Source organism: Heterodontus francisci, chromosome 23 (assembly GCF_036365525.1).
Source record: "Heterodontus francisci isolate sHetFra1 chromosome 23, sHetFra1.hap1, whole genome shotgun sequence".
Lineage (NCBI taxonomy): Eukaryota > Metazoa > Chordata > Chondrichthyes > Heterodontiformes > Heterodontidae > Heterodontus > Heterodontus francisci.
Window position 1 is genome coordinate 946,574 of NC_090393.1, and position 22,028 is coordinate 968,601.

At 42.5% G+C, this 22,028-nt stretch overlaps 1 protein-coding gene across 1 annotated transcript in view; it reads left to right on the plus strand.

The window, feature by feature from the left end:
- Nucleotides 1-22,028, plus strand: part of LOC137383041 (scavenger receptor class B member 1-like) — a 305,179-nt gene that overhangs the window by 99,535 nt on the left and 183,616 nt on the right. The window lies entirely within an intron of this gene.

Genomic DNA, 22,028 nt, shown 5'->3' on the forward strand with positions numbered 1-22,028 from the left:
TTGCTTCCCTGAAACTGCTTCCCTGAAACTGCTTCCTTGAAATTGCTTCCTTGAAACTGCTTCCCTGAAACTGCTTCCCTGAAACTGCTTCCTTGAAATTGCTTCCCTGAAACTGCTTCCTTGAAATTGCTTCCCTGAAACTGCTTCCCTGAAACTGCTTCCCTGAAATTGCTTCCTAGAAATTGCTTCCCTGAAACTGCTTCCTTGAAATTGCTTCCCTGAAACTGCTTCCTTGATATTGCTTCCCTGAAATTGCTTCCTTTGAAATTGCTTCCTTGAAACTGCTTCCTTGAAATTGCTTCCTTGAAACTGCTTCCCTGAAACTGCTTCCCTGAAACTGCTTCCCTGAAACTGCTTCCCTGAAATTGCTTCCTTGAAACTGCTTCCCTGAAACTGCTTCCCTGAAACTGCTTCCTTCAAATTGCTTCCTTGAAACTGCTTCCTTGAAATTGCTTCCTTGAAACTGCTTCCCTGAAACTGCTTCCCTGAAACTGCTTCCCTGAAATTGCTTCCCTGAAACTGCTTCCTTGAAATTGCTTCCCTGAAATTGCTTCCTTGAAATTGCTTCCTTGAAACTGCTTCCTTAAAATTGCTTCCTTGAAACTGCTTCCCTGAAACTGCTTCCCTGAAATTGCTTCCTTGAAACTGCTTCCTTGAAATTGCTTCCTTGAAACTGCTTCCCTGAAACTGCTTCCCTGAAACTGCTTCCTTGAAATTGCTTCCCTGAAACTGCTTCCCTGAAACTGCTTCCCTGAAACTGCTTCCCTGAAATTGCTTCCTTGAAATTGCTTCCCTGAAACTGCTTCCCTGAAATTGCTTCCTTGAAATTGCTTCCCTGAAACTGCTTCCCTGAAACTGCTTCCTTGAAATTGCTTCCTTGAAACTGCTTCCCTGAAACTGCTTCCCTGAAACTGCTTCCTTGAAATTGCTTCCCTGAAACTGCTTCCTTGAAATTGCTTCCCTGAAACTGCTTCCCTGAAACTGCTTCCCTGAAATTGCTTCCTAGAAATTGCTTCCCTGAAACTGCTTCCTTGAAATTGCTTCCCTGAAACTGCTTCCTTGATATTGCTTCCCTGAAATTGCTTCCTTGAAATTGCTTCCTTGAAACTGCTTCCTTGAAATTGCTTCCTTGAAACTGCTTCCCTGAAACTGCTTCCCTGAAACTGCTTCCCTGAAACTGCTTCCCTGAAATTGCTTCCTTGAAACTGCTTCCCTGAAAATGCTTCCCTGAAACTGCTTCCCTGAAACTGCTTCCTTCAAATTGCTTCCTTGAAACTGCTTCCTTGAAATTGCTTCCTTGAAACTGCTTCCCTGAAACTGCTTCCCTGAAACTGCTTCCCTGAAATTGCTTCCCTGAAACTGCTTCCTTGAAATACCTTCCCTGAAATTGCTTCCTTGAAATTGCTTCCTTGAAACTGCTTCCTTAAAATTGCTTCCTTGAAACTGCTTCCCTGAAACTGCTTCCATGAAATTGCTTCCTTGAAAATGCTTCCTTGAAACTGCTTCCTTGAAATTGCTTCCCTGAAACTGCTTCCCTGAAATTGCTTCCTTGAAACTGCTTCCTTGAAAATGCTTCCCTGAAACTGCTTCCCTGAAACTGCTTCCTTGAAATTGCTTCCTTGAAATTGCTTCCCTGAAACTGCTTCCGAAATTGCTTCCTTGAAATTGCTTCCTTGAAATGGCTTCCTTGAAACTGCTTCCTTGAAATTGCTTCCCTGAAACTGCTTTCCTGAAACTGCTTCCTTGAAATTGCTTCTTTGAAACTGCTTCCCTGAAACTGCTTCCCTGAAATTGCTTCCCTGAAACTGCTTCCCTGAAACTGCTTCCCTGAATCTGCTTCCTTGAAATTGCTTCCTTGAAACTGCTTCCCTGAAACTGCTTCCCTGAAATTGCTTCCTTGAAATTGCTTTCTTGAAACTGCTTCCTTGAAATTGCTTCCTTGAAACTGCTTCCCTGAAACAGCTTCCTTAAAATTGCTTCCTTGAAATTGCTTCTTTGAAACTGCTTCCCTGAAACTGCTTCCTTGAAATTGCTTCCCTGAAACTGCTTCCTTGAAACTGCTTCCCTGAAACTGCTTCCTTGAAATTGCTTCCCTGAAACTGCTTCCCTGAAACTGCTTCCTTGAAATTGCTTCCTTGAAACTGCTTCCCTGAAACTGCTTCCTTGAAATTGCTTCCTTGAAATTGCTTCCTTGAAACTGCTTCCCTTAAATTGCTTCCCTGAAATTGCTTCCTTGAAGCTGCTTCCCTGAAACTGCTTCCCTGAAATTGCTTCCCTGAAACTGCTTCCCTGAAATTGCTTCCTTGAAACTGCTTCCCTGAAACTGCTTCCCTGAAACTGCTTCCCTGAAACTGCTTCCTTCAAATTGCTTCCTTGAAACTGCTTCCTTGAAATTGCTTCCTTGAAACTGCTTCCCTGAAACTGCTTCCCTGAAACTGCTTCCCTGAAATTGCTTCCCTGAAACTGCTTCCTTGAAATACCTTCCCTGAAATTGCTTCCTTGAAATTGCTTCCTTGAAACTGCTTCCTTAAAATTGCTTCCTTGAAACTGCTTCCCTGAAACTGCTTCCATGAAATTGCTTCCTTGAAAATGCTTCCTTGAAACTGCTTCCTTGAAATTGCTTCCCTGAAACTGCTTCCCTGAAATTGCTTCCTTGAAACTGCTTCCTTGAAAATGCTTCCCTGAAACTGCTTCCCTGAAACTGCTTCCTTGAAATTGCTTCCTTGAAATTGCTTCCCTGAAACTGCTTCCGAAATTGCTTCCTTGAAATTGCTTCCTTGAAATGGCTTCCTTGAAACTGCTTCCTTGAAATTGCTTCCCTGAAACTGCTTTCCTGAAACTGCTTCCTTGAAATTGCTTCTTTGAAACTGCTTCCCTGAAACTGCTTCCCTGAAATTGCTTCCCTGAAACTGCTTCCCTGAAACTGCTTCCCTGAATCTGCTTCCTTGAAATTGCTTCCTTGAAACTGCTTCCCTGAAACTGCTTCCCTGAAATTGCTTCCTTGAAATTGCTTTCTTGAAACTGCTTCCTTGAAATTGCTTCCTTGAAACTGCTTCCCTGAAACTGCTTCCTTGAAATTGCTTCCCTGAAACTGCTTCCTTGAAACTGCTTCCCTGAAACTGCTTCCTTGAAATTGCTTCCCTGAAACTGCTTCCCTGAAACTGCTTCCTTGAAATTGCTTCCTTGAAACTGCTTCCCTGAAACTGCTTCCTTGAAATTGCTTCCTTGAAATTGCTTCCTTGAAATTGCTTCCTTGAAACTGCTTCCCTTAAATTGCTTCCCTGAAATTGCTTCCTTGAAGCTGCTTCCCTGAAACTGCTTCCCTGAAATTGCTTCCTTGAAACTGCTTCCCTGAAACTGCTTCCCTGAAATTGCTTCCTTGAAACTGCTTCCCTGAAACTGCTTCCCTGAAATTGCTTCCTTGAAACTGCTTCCCTGAAACTGCTTCCCTGAAATTGCTTCCTTGAAATTGCTTCCTTGAAACTGCTTCCTTGAAATTGCTTCCTTGAAATTGCTTCCTTGAAACTGCTTCCCTGAAATTGCTTCCTTGAAACTGCTTCCTTGAAATTGCTTCCTTGAAACTGCTTCCCTGAAATTGCTTCCTTGAAATTGCTTCCTTGAAATTGCTTCCTTGAAACTGCTTCCTTGAAATTGCTTCCTTGAAATTGCTTCCTTGAAACTGCTTCCTTGAAATTGCTTCCTTGAAACTGCTTCCTTGAAACTGCTTCCTTGAAATTGCTTCCTTGAAACTGCTTCCTTGAAATTGCTTCCCTGAAACTGCTTCCCTGAAACTGCTTCCTTGAAATTGCTTCCTTGAAACTGCTTCCCTGAAACTGCTTCCCTGAAACTGCTTCCTTGAAATTGCTTCCCTGAAACTGCTTCCTTGAAATTGCTTCCCTGAAACTGCTTCCCTGAAACTGCTTCCCTGAAATTGCTTCCTAGAAATTGCTTCCCTGAAACTGCTTCCTTGAAATTGCTTCCCTGAAACTGCTTCCTTGATATTGCTTCCCTGAAATTGCTTCCTTGAAATTGCTTCCTTGAACCTGCTTCCTTGAAATTGCTTCCTTGAAACTGCTTCCCTGAAACTGCTTCCCTGAAACTGCTTCCCTGAAACTGCTTCCCTGAAATTGCTTCCTTGAAACTGCTTCCCTGAAACTGCTTCCCTGAAACTGCTTCCCTGAAATTGCTTCCTTGAAATTGCTTTCTTGAAACTGCTTCCTTGAAATTGCTTCCTTGAAACTGCTTCCCTGAAACAGCTTCCTTAAAATTGCTTCCTTGAAATTGCTTCTTTGAAACTGCTTCCCTGAAACTGCTTCCTTGAAATTGCTTCCCTGAAACTGCTTCCTTGAAACTGCTTCCCTGAAACTGCTTCCTTGAAATTGCTTCCCTGAAACTGCTTCCCTGAAACTGCTTCCTTGAAATTGCTTCCTTGAAACTGCTTCCCTGAAACTGCTTCCTTGAAATTGCTTCCTTGAAATTGCTTCCTTGAAACTGCTTCCCTTAAATTGCTTCCCTGAAATTGCTTCCTTGAAGCTGCTTCCCTGAAACTGCTTCCCTGAAATTGCTTCCTTGAAACTGCTTCCCTGAAACTGCTTCCCTGAAATTGCTTCCTTGAAACTGCTTCCCTGAAACTGCTTCCCTGAAATTGCTTCCTTGAAACTGCTTCCCTGAAACTGCTTCCCTGAAATTGCTTCCTTGAAACTGCTTCCCTGAAACTGCTTCCCTGAAATTGCTTCCTTGAAACTGCTTCCCTGAAATTGCTTCCTAGAAATTGCTTCCCTGAAACTGCTTCCTTGAAATTGCTTCCCTGAAACTGCTTCCTTGATATTGCTTCCCTGAAATTGCTTCCTTGAAATTGCTTCCTTGAAACTGCTTCCTTGAAATTGCTTCCTTGAAACTGCTTCCCTGAAACTGCTTCCCTGAAACTGCTTCCCTGAAACTGCTTCCCTGAAATTGCTTCCTTGAAACTGCTTCCCTGAAACTGCTTCCCTGAAACTGCTTCCCTGAAACTGCTTCCTTCAAATTGCTTCCTTGAAACTGCTTCCTTGAAATTGCTTCCTTGAAACTGCTTCCCTGAAACTGCTTCCCTGAAACTGCTTCCCTGAAATTGCTTCCCTGAAACGGCTTCCTTGAAATACCTTCCCTGAAATTGCTTCCTTGAAATTGCTTCCTTGAAACTGCTTCCTTGAAATTGCTTCCCTGAAACTGCTTCCCTGAAACTGCTTCCCTGAAATTGCTTCCTAGAAATTGCTTCCCTGAAACTGCTTCCTTGAAATTGCTTCCCTGAAACTGCTTCCTTGATATTGCTTCCCTGAAATTGCTTCCTTGAAATTGCTTCCTTGAACCTGCTTCCTTGAAATTGCTTCCTTGAAACTGCTTCCCTGAAACTGCTTCCCTGAAACTGCTTCCCTGAAACTGCTTCCCTGAAATTGCTTCCTTGAAACTGCTTCCCTGAAACTGCTTCCCTGAAACTGCTTCCCTGAAACTGCTTCCTTCAAATTGCTTCCTTGAAACTGCTTCCTTGAAATTGCTTCCTTGAAACTGCTTCCCTGAAACTGCTTCCCTGAAACTGCTTCCCTGAAATTGCTTCCCTGAAACTGCTTCCTTGAAATAGCTTCCCTGAAATTGCTTCCTTGAAATTGCTTCCTTGAAACTGCTTCCTTAAAATTGCTTCCTTGAAACTGCTTCCCTGAAACTGCTTCCATGAAATTGCTTCCTTGAAAATGCTTCCTTGAAACTGCTTCCTGGAAATTGCTTCCTTGAAATTGCTTCCCTGAAACTGCTTCCCTGAAATTGCTTCCTTGAAACTGCTTCCTTGAAAATGCTTCCCTGAAACTGCTTCCCTGAAACTGCTTCCTTGAAATTGCTTCCTTGAAATTGCTTCCCTGAAACTGCTTCCGAAATTGCTTCCTTGAAATTGCTTCCTTGAAATGGCTTCCTTGAAACTGCTTCCTTGAAATTGCTTCCCTGAAACTGCTTTCCTGAAACTGCTTCCTTGAAATTGCTTCTTTGAAACTGCTTCCCTGAAACTGCTTCCCTGAAATTGCTTCCCTGAAACTGCTTCCCTGAAACTGCTTCCCTGAATCTGCTTCCTTGAAATTGCTTCCTTGAAACTGCTTCCCTGAAACTGCTTCCCTGAAATTGCTTCCTTGAAATTGCTTTCTTGAAACTGCTTCCTTGAAATTGCTTCCTTGAAACTGCTTCCCTGAAACAGCTTCCTTAAAATTGCTTCCTTGAAATTGCTTCTTTGAAACTGCTTCCCTGAAACTGCTTCCTTGAAATTGCTTCCCTGAAACTGCTTCCTTGAAACTGCTTCCCTGAAACTGCTTCCTTGAAATTGCTTCCCTGAAACTGCTTCCCTGAAACTGCTTCCTTGAAATTGCTTCCTTGAAATTGCTTCCTTGAAACTGCTTCCCTTAAATTGCTTCCCTGAAATTGCTTCCTTGAAGCTGCTTCCCTGAAACTGCTTCCCTGAAATTGCTTCCTTGAAACTGCTTCCCTGAAACTGCTTCCCTGAAATTGCTTCCTTGAAACTGCTTCCCTGAAACTGCTTCCCTGAAATTGCTTCCTTGAAACTGCTTCCCTGAAACTGCTTCCCTGAAATTGCTTCCTTGAAACTGCTTCCCTGAAACTGCTTCCCTGAAATTGCTTCCTTGAAACTGCTTCCCTGAAATTGCTTCCTAGAAATTGCTTCCCTGAAACTGCTTCCTTGAAATTGCTTCCCTGAAACTGCTTCCTTGATATTGCTTCCCTGAAATTGCTTCCTTAAAATTGCTTCCTTGAAACTGCTTCCTTGAAATTGCTTCCTTGAAACTGCTTCCCTGAAACTGCTTCCCTGAAACTGCTTCCCTGAAACTGCTTCCCTGAAATTGCTTCCTTGAAACTGCTTCCCTGAAACTGCTTCCCTGAAACTGCTTCCCTGAAACTGCTTCCTTCAAATTGCTTCCTTGAAACTGCTTCCTTGAAATTGCTTCCTTGAAACTGCTTCCCTGAAACTGCTTCCCTGAAACTGCTTCCCTGAAATTGCTTCCCTGAAACGGCTTCCTTGAAATACCTTCCCTGAAATTGCTTCCTTGAAATTGCTTCCTTGAAACTGCTTCCTTGAAATTGCTTCCCTGAAACTGCTTCCCTGAAACTGCTTCCCTGAAATTGCTTCCTAGAAATTGCTTCCCTGAAACTGCTTCCTTGAAATTGCTTCCCTGAAACTGCTTCCTTGATATTGCTTCCCTGAAATTGCTTCCTTGAAATTGCTTCCTTGAACCTGCTTCCTTGAAATTGCTTCCTTGAAACTGCTTCCCTGAAACTGCTTCCCTGAAACTGCTTCCCTGAAACTGCTTCCCTGAAATTGCTTCCTTGAAACTGCTTCCCTGAAACTGCTTCCCTGAAACTGCTTCCCTGAAACTGCTTCCTTCAAATTGCTTCCTTGAAACTGCTTCCTTGAAATTGCTTCCTTGAAACTGCTTCCCTGAAACTGCTTCCCTGAAACTGCTTCCCTGAAATTGCTTCCCTGAAACTGCTTCCTTGAAATAGCTTCCCTGAAATTGCTTCCTTGAAATTGCTTCCTTGAAACTGCTTCCTTAAAATTGCTTCCTTGAAACTGCTTCCCTGAAACTGCTTCCATGAAATTGCTTCCTTGAAAATGCTTCCTTGAAACTGCTTCCTGGAAATTGCTTCCTTGAAATTGCTTCCCTGAAACTGCTTCCCTGAAATTGCTTCCTTGAAACTGCTTCCTTGAAAATGCTTCCCTGAAACTGCTTCCCTGAAACTGCTTCCTTGAAATTGCTTCCTTGAAATTGCTTCCCTGAAACTGCTTCCGAAATTGCTTCCTTGAAATTGCTTCCTTGAAATGGCTTCCTTGAAACTGCTTCCTTGAAATTGCTTCCCTGAAACTGCTTTCCTGAAACTGCTTCCTTGAAATTGCTTCTTTGAAACTGCTTCCCTGAAACTGCTTCCCTGAAATTGCTTCCCTGAAACTGCTTCCCTGAAACTGCTTCCCTGAATCTGCTTCCTTGAAATTGCTTCCTTGAGACTGCTTCCCTGAAACTGCTTCCCTGAAATTGCTTCCTTGAAATTGCTTTCTTGAAACTGCTTCCTTGAAATTGCTTCCTTGAAACTGCTTCCCTGAAACAGCTTCCTTAAAATTGCTTCCTTGAAATTGCTTCTTTGAAACTGCTTCCCTGAAACTGCTTCCTTGAAATTGCTTCCCTGAAACTGCTTCCTTGAAACTGCTTCCCTGAAACTGCTTCCTTGAAATTGCTTCCCTGAAACTGCTTCCCTGAAACTGCTTCCTTGAAATTGCTTCCTTGAAACTGCTTCCCTGAAACTGCTTCCTTGAAATTGCTTCCTTGAAATTGCTTCCTTGAAACTGCTTCCCTTAAATTGCTTCCCTGAAATTGCTTCCTTGAAGCTGCTTCCCTGAAACTGCTTCCCTGAAATTGCTTCCTTGAAACTGCTTCCCTGAAACTGCTTCCCTGAAATTGCTTCCTTGAAACTGCTTCCCTGAAACTGCTTCCCTGAAATTGCTTCCTTGAAACTGCTTCCCTGAAACTGCTTCCCTGAAATTGCTTCCTTGAAATTGCTTCCTTGAAACTGCTTCCTTGAAATTGCTTCCTTGAAATTGCTTCCTTGAAACTGCTTCCCTGAAATTGCTTCCTTGAAACTGCTTCCTTGAAATTGCTTCCTTGAAACTGCTTCCCTGAAATTGCTTCCTTGAAATTGCTTCCTTGAAATTGCTTCCTTGAAACTGCATCCTTGAAATTGCTTCCTTGAAATTGCTTCCTTGAAACTGCTTCCTTGAAATTGCTTCCTTGAAACTGCTTCCTTGAAACTGCTTCCTTGAAATTGCTTCCTTGAAACTGCTTCCTTGAAATTGCTTCCTTGAAATTGCTTCCATGAAACTGCTTCCTTGAAATTGCTTCCTTGAAATTGCTTCCTTGAAACTGCTTCCCTGAAACTGCTTCCTTGAAATTGCTTCCTTGAAATTGCTTCCTTGAAACTGCTTCCCTTAAATTGCTTCCCTGAAATTGCTTCCTTGAAGCTGCTTCCCTGAAACTGCTTCCCTGAAATTGCTTCCTTGAAACTGCTTCCCTGAAACTGCTTCCCTGAAATTGCTTCCTTGAAACTGCTTCCCTGAAACTGCTTCCCTGAAATTGCTTCCTTGAAACTGCTTCCTTGAAATTGCTTCCTTGAAACTGCTTCCTTGAAATTGCTTCCTTGAAATTGCTTCCCTGAAACTGCTTCCCTGAAACTGCTTCCCTGAAATTGCTTCCTTGAAATTGCTTCCCTGAAACTGCTTCCCTGAAATTGCTTCCTTGAAATTGCTTCCCTGAAACTGCTTCCCTGAAACTGCTTCCTTGAAATTGCTTCCTTGAAACTGCTTCCCTGAAACTGCTTCCCTGAAACTGCTTCCTTGAAATTGCTTCCCTGAAACTGCTTCCTTGAAATTGCTTCCCTGAAATTGCTTCCCTGAAACTGCTTCCCTGAAATTGCTTCCTAGAAATTGCTTCCCTGAAACTGCTTCCTTGAAATTGCTTCCCTGAAACTGCTTCCTTGATATTGCTTCCCTGAAATTGCTTCCTTGAAATTGCTTCCTTGAAACTGCTTCCTTGAAATTGCTTCCTTGAAACTGCTTCCCTGAAACTGCTTCCCTGAAACTGCTTCCCTGAAACTGCTTCCCTGAAATTGCTTCCTTGAAACTGCTTCCCTGAAACTGCTTCCCTGAAACTGCTTCCCTGAAACTGCTTCCTTCAAATTGCTTCCTTGAAACTGCTTCCTTGAAATTGCTTCCTTGAAACTGCTTCCCTGAAACTGCTTCCCTGAAACTGCTTCCCTGAAATTGCTTCCCTGAAACTGCTTCCTTGAAATAGCTTCCCTGAAATTGCTTCCTTGAAATTGCTTCCTTGAAACTGCTTCCTTAAAATTGCTTCCTTGAAACTGCTTCCCTGAAACTGCTTCCATGAAATTGCTTCCTTGAAAATGCTTCCTTGAAACTGCTTCCTTGAAATTGCTTCCCTGAAACTGCTTCCCTGAAATTGCTTCCTTGAAACTGCTTCCTTGAAAATGCTTCCCTGAAACTGCTTCCCTGAAACTGCTTCCTTGAAATTGCTTCCTTGAAATTGCTTCCCTGAAACTGCTTCCGAAATTGCTTCCTTGAAATTGCTTCCTTGAAATGGCTTCCTTGAAACTGCTTCCTTGAAATTGCTTCCCTGAAACTGCTTTCCTGAAACTGCTTCCTTGAAATTGCTTCTTTGAAACTGCTTCCCTGAAACTGCTTCCCTGAAATTGCTTCCCTGAAACTGCTTCCCTGAAACTGCTTCCCTGAATCTGCTTCCTTGAAATTGCTTCCTTGAAACTGCTTCCCTGAAACTGCTTCCCTGAAATTGCTTCCTTGAAATTGCTTTCTTGAAACTGCTTCCCTGAAACAGCTTCCTTAAAATTGCTTCCTTGAAATCGCTTCTTTGAAACTGCTTCCCTGAAACTGCTTCCTTGAAATTGCTTCCCTGAAACTGCTTCCTTGAAACTGCTTCCCTGAAACTGCTTCCTTGAAATTGCTTCCCTGAAACTGCTTCCCTGAAACTGCTTCCTTGAAATTGCTTCCTTGAAACTGCTTCCCTGAAACTGCTTCCTTGAAATTGCTTCCTTGAAATTGCTTCCTTGAAACTGCTTCCCTTAAATTGCTTCCCTGAAATTGCTTCCTTGAAGCTGCTTCCCTGAAACTGCTTCCCTGAAATTGCTTCCTTGAAACTGCTTCCCTGAAACTGCTTCCCTGAAATTGCTTCCTTGAAACTGCTTCCCTGAAACTGCTTCCCTGAAATTGCTTCCTTGAAACTGCTTCCCTGAAACTGCTTCCCTGAAATTGCTTCCTTGAAATTGCTTCCTTGAAACTGCTTCCTTGAAATTGCTTCCTTGAAATTGCTTCCTTGAAACTGCTTCCCTGAAATTGCTTCCTTGAAACTGCTTCCTTGAAATTGCTTCCTTGAAACTGCTTCCCTGAAATTGCTTCCTTGAAATTGCTTCCTTGAAACTGCTTCCTTGAAATTGCTTCCTTGAAATTGCTTCCTTGAAACTGCTTCCTTGAAATTGCTTCCTTGAAACTGCTTCCTTGAAACTGCTTCCTTGAAATTGCTTCCTTGAAACTGCTTCCTTGAAATTGCTTCCTTGAAATTGCTTCCATGAAACTGCTTCCTTGAAATTGCTTCCTTGAAATTGCTTCCTTGAAACTGCTTCCCTGAAACTGCTTCCTTGAAATTGCTTCCTTGAAATTGCTTCCTTGAAACTGCTTCCCTTAAATTGCTTCCCTGAAATTGCTTCCTTGAAGCTGCTTCCCTGAAACTGCTTCCCTGAAATTGCTTCCTTGAAACTGCTTCCCTGAAACTGCTTCCCTGAAATTGCTTCCTTGAAACTGCTTCCCTGAAACTGCTTCCCTGAAATTGCTTCCTTGAAACTGCTTCCTTGAAATTGCTTCCTTGAAACTGCTTCCTTGAAATTGCTTCCTTGAAATTGCTTCCTTGAAACTGCTTCCCTGAAACTGCTTCCCTGAAACTGCTTCCTTGAAATTGCTTCCCTGAAACTGCTTCCTTGAAATTGCTTCCCTGAAACTGCTTCCCTGAAACTGCTTCCCTGAAATTGCTTCCTAGAAATTGCTTCCCTGAAACTGCTTCCTTGAAATTGCTTCCCTGAAACTGCTTCCTTGATATTGCTTCCCTGAAATTGCTTCCTTGAAATTGCTTCCTTGAAACTGCTTCCTTGAAATTGCTTCCTTGAAACTGCTTCCCTGAAACTGCTTCCCTGAAACTGCTTCCCTGAAACTGCTTCCCTGAAATTGCTTCCTTGAAACTGCTTCCCTGAAACTGCTTCCCTGAAACTGCTTCCCTGAAACTGCTTCCTTCAAATTGCTTCCTTGAAACTGCTTCCTTGAAATTGCTTCCTTGAAACTGCTTCCCTGAAACTGCTTCCCTGAAACTGCTTCCCTGAAATTGCTTCCCTGAAACTGCTTCCTTGAAATAGCTTCCCTGAAATTGCTTCCTTGAAATTGCTTCCTTGAAACTGCTTCCTTAAAATTGCTTCCTTGAAACTGCTTCCCTGAAACTGCTTCCATGAAATTGCTTCCTTGAAAATGCTTCCTTGAAACTGCTTCCTTGAAATTGCTTCCCTGAAACTGCTTCCCTGAAATTGCTTCCTTGAAACTGCTTCCTTGAAAATGCTTCCCTGAAACTGCTTCCCTGAAACTGCTTCCTTGAAATTGCTTCCTTGAAATTGCTTCCCTGAAACTGCTTCCGAAATTGCTTCCTTGAAATTGCTTCCTTGAAATGGCTTCCTTGAAACTGCTTCCTTGAAATTGCTTCCCTGAAACTGCTTTCCTGAAACTGCTTCCTTGAAATTGCTTCTTTGAAACTGCTTCCCTGAAACTGCTTCCCTGAAATTGCTTCCCTGAAACTGCTTCCCTGAAACTGCTTCCCTGAATCTGCTTCCTTGAAATTGCTTCCTTGAAACTGCTTCCCTGAAACTGCTTCCCTGAAATTGCTTCCTTGAAATTGCTTTCTTGAAACTGCTTCCCTGAAACAGCTTCCTTAAAATTGCTTCCTTGAAATCGCTTCTTTGAAACTGCTTCCCTGAAACTGCTTCCTTGAAATTGCTTCCCTGAAACTGCTTCCTTGAAACTGCTTCCCTGAAACTGCTTCCTTGAAATTGCTTCCCTGAAACTGCTTCCCTGAAACTGCTTCCTTGAAATTGCTTCCTTGAAACTGCTTCCCTGAAACTGCTTCCTTGAAATTGCTTCCTTGAAATTGCTTCCTTGAAACTGCTTCCCTTAAATTGCTTCCCTGAAATTGCTTCCTTGAAGCTGCTTCCCTGAAATTGCTTCCTTGAAATTGCTTCCTTGAAACTGCTTCCTTGAAATTGCTTCCTTGAAATTGCTTCCTTGAAACTGCTTCCCTGAAATTGCTTCCTTGAAACTGCTTCCTTGAAATTGCTTCCTTGAAACTGCTTCCCTGAAATTGCTTCCTTGAAATTGCTTCCTTGAAATTGCTTCCTTGAAACTGCTTCCTTGAAATTGCTTCCTTGAAATTGCTTCCTTGAAACTGCTTCCTTGAAATTGCTTCCTTGAAACTGCTTCCTTGAAACTGCTTCCTTGAAATTGCTTCCTTGAAACTGCTTCCTTGAAATTGCTTCCTTGAAATTGCTTCCATGAAACTGCTTCCTTGAAATTGCTTCCTTGAAATTGCTTCCTTGAAACTGCTTCCCTGAAACTGCTTCCTTGAAATTGCTTCCTTGAAATTGCTTCCTTGAAACTGCTTCCCTTAAATTGCTTCCCTGAAATTGCTTCCTTGAAGCTGCTTCCCTGAAACTGCTTCCCTGAAATTGCTTCCTTGAAACTGCTTCCCTGAAACTGCTTCCCTGAAATTGCTTCCTTGAAACTGCTTCCCTGAAACTGCTTCCCTGAAATTGCTTCCTTGAAACTGCTTCCTTGAAATTGCTTCCTTGAAACTGCTTCCTTGAAATTGCTTCCTTGAAATTGCTTCCTTGAAACTGCTTCCCTGAAATTGCTTCCTTGAAACTGCTTCCTTGAAATTGCTTCCTTGAAACTGCTTCCCTGAAACTGCTTCCTTGAAATTGCTTCCTTGAAACTGCTTCCCTGAAACTGCTTCCTTGAAATTGCTTCCTTGAAACTGCTTCCCTGAAACTGCTTCCTTGAAACTGCTTCCCTGAAACTGCTTCCCTGAAACTGCTTCCTTGAAATTGCTTCCCTGAAACTGCTTCCTTGAAATTGCTTCCCTGAAACTGCTTCCCTGAAACTGCTTCCCTGAAATTGCTTCCTAGAAATTGCTTCCCTGAAACTGCTTCCTTGAAATTGCTTCCCTGAAACTGCTTCCTTGAAATTGCTTCCTTGAAACTGCTTCCTTGAAATTGCTTCCTTGAAACGGCTTCCCTGAAACTGCTTCCCTGAAACTGCTTCCTTGAAATTGCTTCCTTGAAACTGCTTCCTTGAAATTGCTTCCTTGAAACTGCTTCCCTGAAACTGCTTCCTTGAAATTGCTTCCTTGAAACTGCTTCCTTGAAACTGCTTCCCTGAAACTGCTTCCCTGAAACTGCTTCCCTGAAATTGCTTCCTTGAAACTGCTTCCTTGAAATTGCTTCCCTGAAACTGCTTCCTTGAAATTGCTTCCCTGAAACTGCTTCCCTGAAACTGCTTCCCTGAAATTGCTTCCTTGAAATTGCTTCCCTGAAACTGCTTCCTTGAAGTTGCTTCCCTGAAATTGCTTCCTTGAAATTGCTTCCTTGAAACTGCTTCCCTGAAACTGCTTCCCTGAAACTGCTTCCCTGAAATTGCTTCCTAGAAATTGCTTCCCTGAAACTGCTTCCTTGAAATTGCTTCCCTGAAACTGCTTCCTTGAAATTGCTTCCCTGAAACTGCTTCCCTGAAACTGCTTCCCTGAAATTGCTTCCTAGAAATTGCTTCCCTGAAACTGCTTCCTTGAAATTGCTTCCCTGAAACTGCTTCCTTGATATTGCTTCCCTGAAATTGCTTCCTTGAAATTGCTTCCTTGAAACTGCTTCCTTGAAATTGCTTCCTTGAAACTGCTTCCCTGAAACTGCTTCCCTGAAACTGCTTCCCTTAAATTGCTTCCTTGAAACTGCTTCCCTGAAACTGCTTCCCTGAAACTGCTTCCTTCAAATTGCTTCCTTGAAACTGCTTCCTTGAAATTGCTTCCTTGAAACTGCTTCCCTGAAACTGCTTCCCTGAAACTGCTTCCCTGAAATTGCTTCCCTGAAACTGCTTCCTTGAAATTGCTTCCCTGAAATTGCTTCCTTGAAATTGCTTCCTTGAAACTGCTTCCTTAAAATTGCTTCCTTGAAACTGCTTCCCTGAAACTGCTTCCCTGAAACTGCTTCCTTGAAATTGCTTCCTTGAAACTGCTTCCTTGAAATTGCTTCCTTGAAACTGCTTCCCTGAAACTGCTTCCCTGAAACTGCTTCCTTGAAATTGCTTCCCTGAAACTGCTTCCCTGAAACTGCTTCCCTGAAACTGCTTCCCTGAAATTGCTTCCCTGAAACTGCTTCCCTGAAACTGCTTCCCTGAAATTGCTTCCTTGAAATTGCTTCCCTGAAACTGCTTCCCTGAAACTGCTTCCTTGAAATTGCTTCCTTGAAACTGCTTCCCTGAAACTGCTTCCCTGAAACTGCTTCCTTGAAATTGCTTCCCTGAAACTGCTTCCTTGAAATTGCTTCCCTGAAACTGCTTCCCTGAAACTGCTTCCCTGAAATTGCTTCCTAGAAATTGCTTCCCTGAAACTGCTTCCTTGAAATTGCTTCCCTGAAACTGCTTCCTTGATATTGCTTCCCTGAAATTGCTTCCTTGAAATTGCTTCCTTGAAACTGCTTCCTTGAAATTGCTTCCTTGAAACTGCTTCCCTGAAACTGCTTCCCTGAAACTGCTTCCCTGAAACTGCTTCCCTGAAATTGCTTCCTTGAAACTGCTTCCCTGAAACTGCTTCCCTGAAACTGCTTCCCTGAAACTGCTTCCTTCAAATTGCTTCCTTGAAACTGCTTCCTTGAAATTGCTTCCTTGAAACTGCTTCCCTGAAACTGCTTCCCTGAAACTGCTTCCCTGAAATTGCTTCCCTGAAACTGCTTCCTTGAAATAGCTTCCCTGAAATTGCTTCCTTGAAATTGCTTCCTTGAAACTGCTTCCTTAAAATTGCTTCCTTGAAACTGCTTCCCTGAAACTGCTTCCATGAAATTGCTTCCTTGAAAATGCTTCCTTGAAACTGCTTCCTTGAAATTGCTTCCCTGAAACTGCTTCCCTGAAATTGCTTCCTTGAAACTGCTTCCTTGAAAATGCTTCCCTGAAACTGCTTCCCTGAAACTGCTTCCTTGAAATTGCTTCCTTGAAATTGCTTCCCTGAAACTGCTTCCGAAATTGCTTCCTTGAAATTGCTTCCTTGAAATGGCTTCCTTGAAACTGCTTCCTTGAAATTGCTTCCCTGAAACTGCTTTCCTGAAACTGCTTCCTTGAAATTGCTTCTTTGAAACTGCTTCCCTGAAACTGCTTCCCTGAAATTGCTTCCCTGAAACTGCTTCCCTGAAACTGCTTCCTTGAAATTGCTTCCTTGAAACTGCTTCCCTGAAACTGCTTCCCTGAAATTGCTTCCTTGAAATTGCTTTCTTGAAACTGCTTCCTTGAAATTGCTTCCTTGAAACTGCTTCCCTGAAACAGCTTCCTTAAAATTGCTTCCTTGAAATTGCTTCTTTGAAACTGCTTCCCTGAAACTGCTTCCTTGAAATTGCTTCCCTGAAACTGCTTCCTTGAAACTGCTTCCCTGAAACTGCTTCCTTGAAATTGCTTCCCTGAAACTGCTTCCCTGAAACTGCTTCCTTGAAATTGCTTCCTTGAAACTGCTTCCCTGAAACTGCTTCCTTGAAATTGCTTCCTTGAAATTGCTTCCTTGAAACTGCTTCCCTTAAATTGCTTCCCTGAAATTGCTTCCTTGAAGCTGCTTCCCTGAAACTGCTTCCCTGAAATTGCTTCCTTGAAACTGCTTCCCTGAAACTGCTTCCCTGAAATTGCTTCCTTGAAACTGCTTCCCTGAAACTGCTTCCCTGAAATTGCTTCCTTGAAACTGCTTCCCTGAAACTGCTTCACTGAAATTGCTTCCTTGAAATTGCTTCCTTGAAACTGCTTCCTTGAAATTGCTTCCTTGAAATTGCTTCCTTGAAACTGCTTCCCTGAAATTGCTTCCTTGAAACTGCTTCCTTGAAATTGCTTCCTTGAAACTGCTTCCCTGAAATTGCTTCCTTGAAATTGCTTCCTTGAAATTGCTTCCTTGAAACTGCTTCCTTGAAATTGCTTCCTTGAAATTGCTTCCTTGAAACTGCTTCCTTGAAATTGCTTCCTTGAAACTGCTTCCTTGAAACTGCTTCCTTGAAATTGCTTCCTTGAAACTGCTTCCTTGAAATTGCTTCCTTGAAATTGCTTCCATGAAACTGCTTCCTTGAAATTGCTTCCTTGAAATTGCTTCCTTGAAACTGCTTCCCTGAAACTGCTTCCTTGAAATTGCTTCCTTGAAATTGCTTCCTTGAAACTGCTTCCCTTAAATTGCTTCCCTGAAATTGCTTCCTTGAAGCTGCTTCCCTGAAACTGCTTCCCTGAAATTGCTTCCTTGAAACTGCTTCCCTGAAACTGCTTCCCTGAAATTGCTTCCTTGAAACTGCTTCCCTGAAACTGCTTCCCTGAAATTGCTTCCTTGAAACTGCTTCCTTGAAATTGCTTCCTTGAAACTGCTTCCTTGAAATTGCTTCCTTGAAATTGCTTCCTTGAAACTGCTTCCCTGAAATTGCTTCCTTGAAACTGCTTCCTTGAAATTGCTTCCTTGAAACTGCTTCCCTGAAACTGCTTCCTTGAAATTGCTTCCTTGAAACTGCTTCCCTGAAACTGCTTCCTTGAAATTGCTTCCTTGAAACTGCTTCCCTGAAACTGCTTCCTTGAAACTGCTTCCCTGAAACTGCTTCCCTGAAACTGCTTCCTTGAAATTGCTTCCCTGAAACTGCTTCCTTGAAATTGCTTCCCTGAAACTGCTTCCCTGAAACTGCTTCCCTGAAATTGCTTCCTAGAAATTGCTTCCCTGAAACTGCTTCCTTGAAATTGCTTCCCTGAAACTGCTTCCTTGAAATTGCTTCCCTGAAATTGCTTCCTTGAAATTGCTTCCTTGAAACTGCTTCCTTGAAATTGCTTCCTTGAAACTGCTTCCCTGAAACTGCTTCCCTGAAATTGCTTCCTTGAAACTGCTTCCTTGAAATTGCTTCCTTGAAACTGCTTCCTTGAAATTGCTTCCTTGAAACTGCTTCCCTGAAACTGCTTCCTTGAAATTGCTTCCTTGAAACTGCTTCCTTGAAACTGCTTCCCTGAAACTGCTTCCCTGAAACTGCTTCCCTGAAATTGCTTCCTTGAAACTGCTTCCTTGAAATTGCTTCCCTGAAACTGCTTCCTTGAAATTGCTTCCCTGAAACTGCTTCCCTGAAACTGCTTCCCTGAAATTGCTTCCTTGAAATTGCTTCCCTGAAACTGCTTCCTTGAAGTTGCTTCCCTGAAATTGCTTCCTTGAAATTGCTTCCTTGAAACTGCTTCCCTGAAACTGCTTCCCTGAAACTGCTTCCCTGAAACTGCTTCCTTGAAATTGCTTCCCTGAAACTGCTTCCCTGAAACTGCTTCCCTGAAACTGCTTCCCTGAAATTGCTTCCTAGAAATTGCTTCCCTGAAACTGCTTCCTTGAAATTGCTTCCCTGAAACTGCTTCCTTGAAATTGCTTCCTTGAAATTGCTTCCTTGAAATTGCTTCCTTGAAACTGCTTCCTTGAAATTGCTTCCTTGAAACTGCTTCCCTGAAACTGCTTCCCTGAAACTGCTTCCTTGAAATTGCTTCCTTGAAACTGCTTCCTTGAAATTGCTTCCTTGAAACTGCTTCCCTGAAACTGCTTCCTTGAAATTGCTTCCTTGAAACTGCTTCCTTGAAATTGCTTCCCTGAAACTGCTTCCCTGAAACTGCTTCCCTGAAATTGCTTCCTTGAAACTGCTTCCTTGAAATTGCTTCCCTGAAACTGCTTCCTTGAAATTGCTTCCCTGAAACTGCTTCCCTGAAACTGCTTCCCTGAAATTGCTTCCTTGAAATTGCTTCCTTGAAACTGCTTCCTTGAAGTTGCTTCCCTGAAATTGCTTCCTTGAAATTGCTTCCTTGAAACTGCTTCCCTGAAACTGCTTCCCTGAAACTGCTTCCCTGAAACTGCTTCCTTGAAATTGCTTCCCTGAAACTGCTTCCCTGAAACTGCTTCCCTGAAATTGCTTCCTTGAAATTGCTTCCTTGAAATTGTTTCCCTGAAACTGCTTCTTTGAAATTGCTTCCTTGAAACTGCTTCCTTGAAATTGCTTCCTTGAAACTGCTTCCCTGAAACTGCTTCGCTGAAACTGCTTCCTTGAAATTGCTTCCCTGAAACTGCTTCCTTGAAATTGCTTCCCTGAAACTGCTTCCCTGAAACTGCTTCCCTGAAATTGCTTCCTTGAAATTGCTTCCTTGAAACTGCTTCCTTGAAATTGCTTCCTTGAAACTGCTTCCTTGAAATTGCTTCCTTGAAATTGCTTCCTTGAAATTGCTTCCTTGAAACTGCTTCCTTGAAATTGCTTCCTTGAAACTGCTTCCTTGAAACTGCTTCTTTGAAATTGCTTCCTTGAAACTGCTTCCTTGAAATTGCTTCCCTGAAATTGCTTCCTTGAAACTGCTTCCTTGAAATTGCTTCCTTGAAACTGCTTCCCTGAAATTGCTTCCTTGAAATTGCTTTCTTGAAATTGCTTCCTTGAAACTGCTTCCTTGAAATTGCTTCCTTGAAATTGCTTCCTTGAAACTGCTTCCTTGAAATTGCTTCCTTGAAACTGCTTCCTTGAAACTGCTTCCTTGAAATTGCTTCCTTGAAACTGCTTCCTTGAAATTGCTTCCTTGAAATTGCTTCCCTGAAACTGCTTCCCTGAAACTGCTTCCCTGAAACTGCTTCCCTGAAATTGCTTCCCTGAAACTGCTTCCCTGAAATTGCTTTCTTGAAATTGCTTCCCTGAAACTGCTTCCCTGAAACTGCTTCCCTGAAATTGCTTCCTTGAAACTGCTTCCCTGAAACTGCTTCCTTGAAATTGCTTCCCTGAAACTGCTTCCTTGAAACTGCTTCCCTGAAACTGCTTCCTTGAAATTGCTTCCCTGAAACTGCTTCTTTGAAATTGCTTCCTTGAAATTGCTTACTTGAAACTGCTGCCTTGAAATTGCTTCCCTGAAACTGCTTTCCTGAAATTGCTTCCTTGAAATTCCTTCCTTGAAATTGCTTCCTTGAAATTGCTTCCTTGAAACTGCTTCCTTGAAATTGCTTCCCTGAAACTGCTTCCCTGAAATTGCTTCCTTGAAATTGCTTCCTTGAAATTGCTTCCTTGAAACTGCTTCCCTGAAACTGCTTCCTTGAAATTGCTTCCTTGAAATTGCTTCCTTGAAACTGCTTCCCTGAAACTGCTTCCTTGAAACTGCTTCCCTGAAACTGCTTCCTTGAAATTGCTTCCTTGAAATTGCTTCCCTGAAACTGCTTCCCTGAAACTGCTTCCTTGAAATTGCTTCCTTGAAACTGCTTCCTTGAAATTGCTTCCCTGAAACTGCTTCCTTGAAACTGCTTCCCTGAAACTGCTTCCCTGAAACTGCTTCCCTGAAACTGCTTCCTTGAAACTGCTTCCTTGAAATTGTTTCCCTGAAACTGCTTCCTTGAAATTGCTTCCTTGAAACTGCTTCCTTGAAATTGCTTCCTTGAAACTGCTTCCTTGAAACTGCTTCCTTGAAACTGCTTCCTTGAAATTGCTTCCCTGAAACTGCTTCCTTGAAATTGCTTCCTTGAAACTGCTTCCTTGAAACTGCTTCCTTGAAATTGCTTCCCTGAAATTGCTTCCTTGAAACTGCTTCCTTGAAATTGCTTCCTTGAAACTGCTTCCCTGAAATTGCTTCCTTGAAATTGCTTCCTTGAAATTGCTTCCTTGAAACTGCTTCCTTGAAATTGCTTCCTTGAAATTGCTTCCTTCAAACTGCTTCCTTGAAATTGCTTCCTTGAAACTGCTTCCTTGAAACTGCTTCCTTGAAATTGCTTCCTTGAAACTGCTTCCTTGAAATTGCTTCCTTGAAATTGCTTCCCTGAAACTGCTTCCCTGAAACTGCTTCCCTGAAATTGCTTCCCTGAAACTGCTTCCCTGAAATTGCTTTCTTGAAATTGCTTCCCTGAAACTGCTTCCCTGAAACTGCTTCCCTGAAATTGCTTCCTTGAAACTGCTTCCCTGAAACTGCTTCCTTGAAATTGCTTCCCTGAAACTGCTTCCTTGAAACTGCTTCCCTGAAACTGCTTCCTTGAAATTGCTTCCCTGAAACTGCTTCTTTGAAATTGCTTCCTTGAAATTGCTTCCTTGAAACTGCTTCCTTGAAATTGCTTCCCTGAAACTGCTTCCCTGAAATTGCTTCCTTGAAATTCCTTCCTTGAAATTGCTTCCTTGAAATTGCTTCCTTGAAACTGCTTCCTTGAAATTGCTTCCCTGAAACTGCTTCCCTGAAATTGCTTCCTTGAAATTGCTTCCTTGAAATTGCTTCCTTGAAACTGCTTCCCTGAAACTGCTTCCTTGAAATTGCTTCCCTGAAATTGCTTCCCTGAAACTGCTTCCCTGAAATTGCTTTCTTGAAATTGCTTCCCTGAAACTGCTTCCCTGAAACTGCTTCCCTGAAATTGCTTCCTTGAAACTGCTTCCCTGAAACTGCTTCCTTGAAATTGCTTCCCTGAAACTGCTTCCTTGAAACTGCTTCCCTGAAACTGCTTCCTTGAAATTGCTTCCCTGAAACTGCTTCTTTGAAATTGCTTCCTTGAAACTGCTTCCTTGAAACTGCTTCCTTGAAATTGCTTCCCTGAAACTGCTTCTTTGAAATTGCTTCCTTGAAATTGCTTCCTTGAAACTGCTTCCTTGAAATTGCTTCCCTGAAACTGCTTCCCTGAAATTGCTTCCTTGAAATTGCTTCCTTGAAATTGCTTCCTTGAAACTGCTTCCTTGAAATTGCTTCCCTGAAACTGCTTCTTTGAAATTGCTTCCTTGAAATTGCTTCCTTGAAACTGCTTCCTTGAAATTGCTTCCCTGAAACTGCTTCCCTGAAATTGCTTCCTTGAAATTGCTTCCTTGAAATTGCTTCCTTGAAATTGCTTCCTTGAAACTGCTTCCTTGAAATTGCTTCCTTGAAACTGCTTCCTTGAAACTGCTTCCTTGAAATTGCTTCCCTGAAACTGCTTCCTTGAAATTGCTTCCTTGAAATTGCTTCCCTGAAACTGCTTCCCTGAAATTGCTTCCTTGAAATTGCTTCCTTGAAATTGCTTCCTTGAAACTGCTTCCCTGAAACTGCTTCCTTGAAATTGCTTCCTTGAAATTGCTTCCTTGAAACTGCTTCCCTGAAACTGCTTCCTTGAAATTGCTTCCCTGAAACTGCT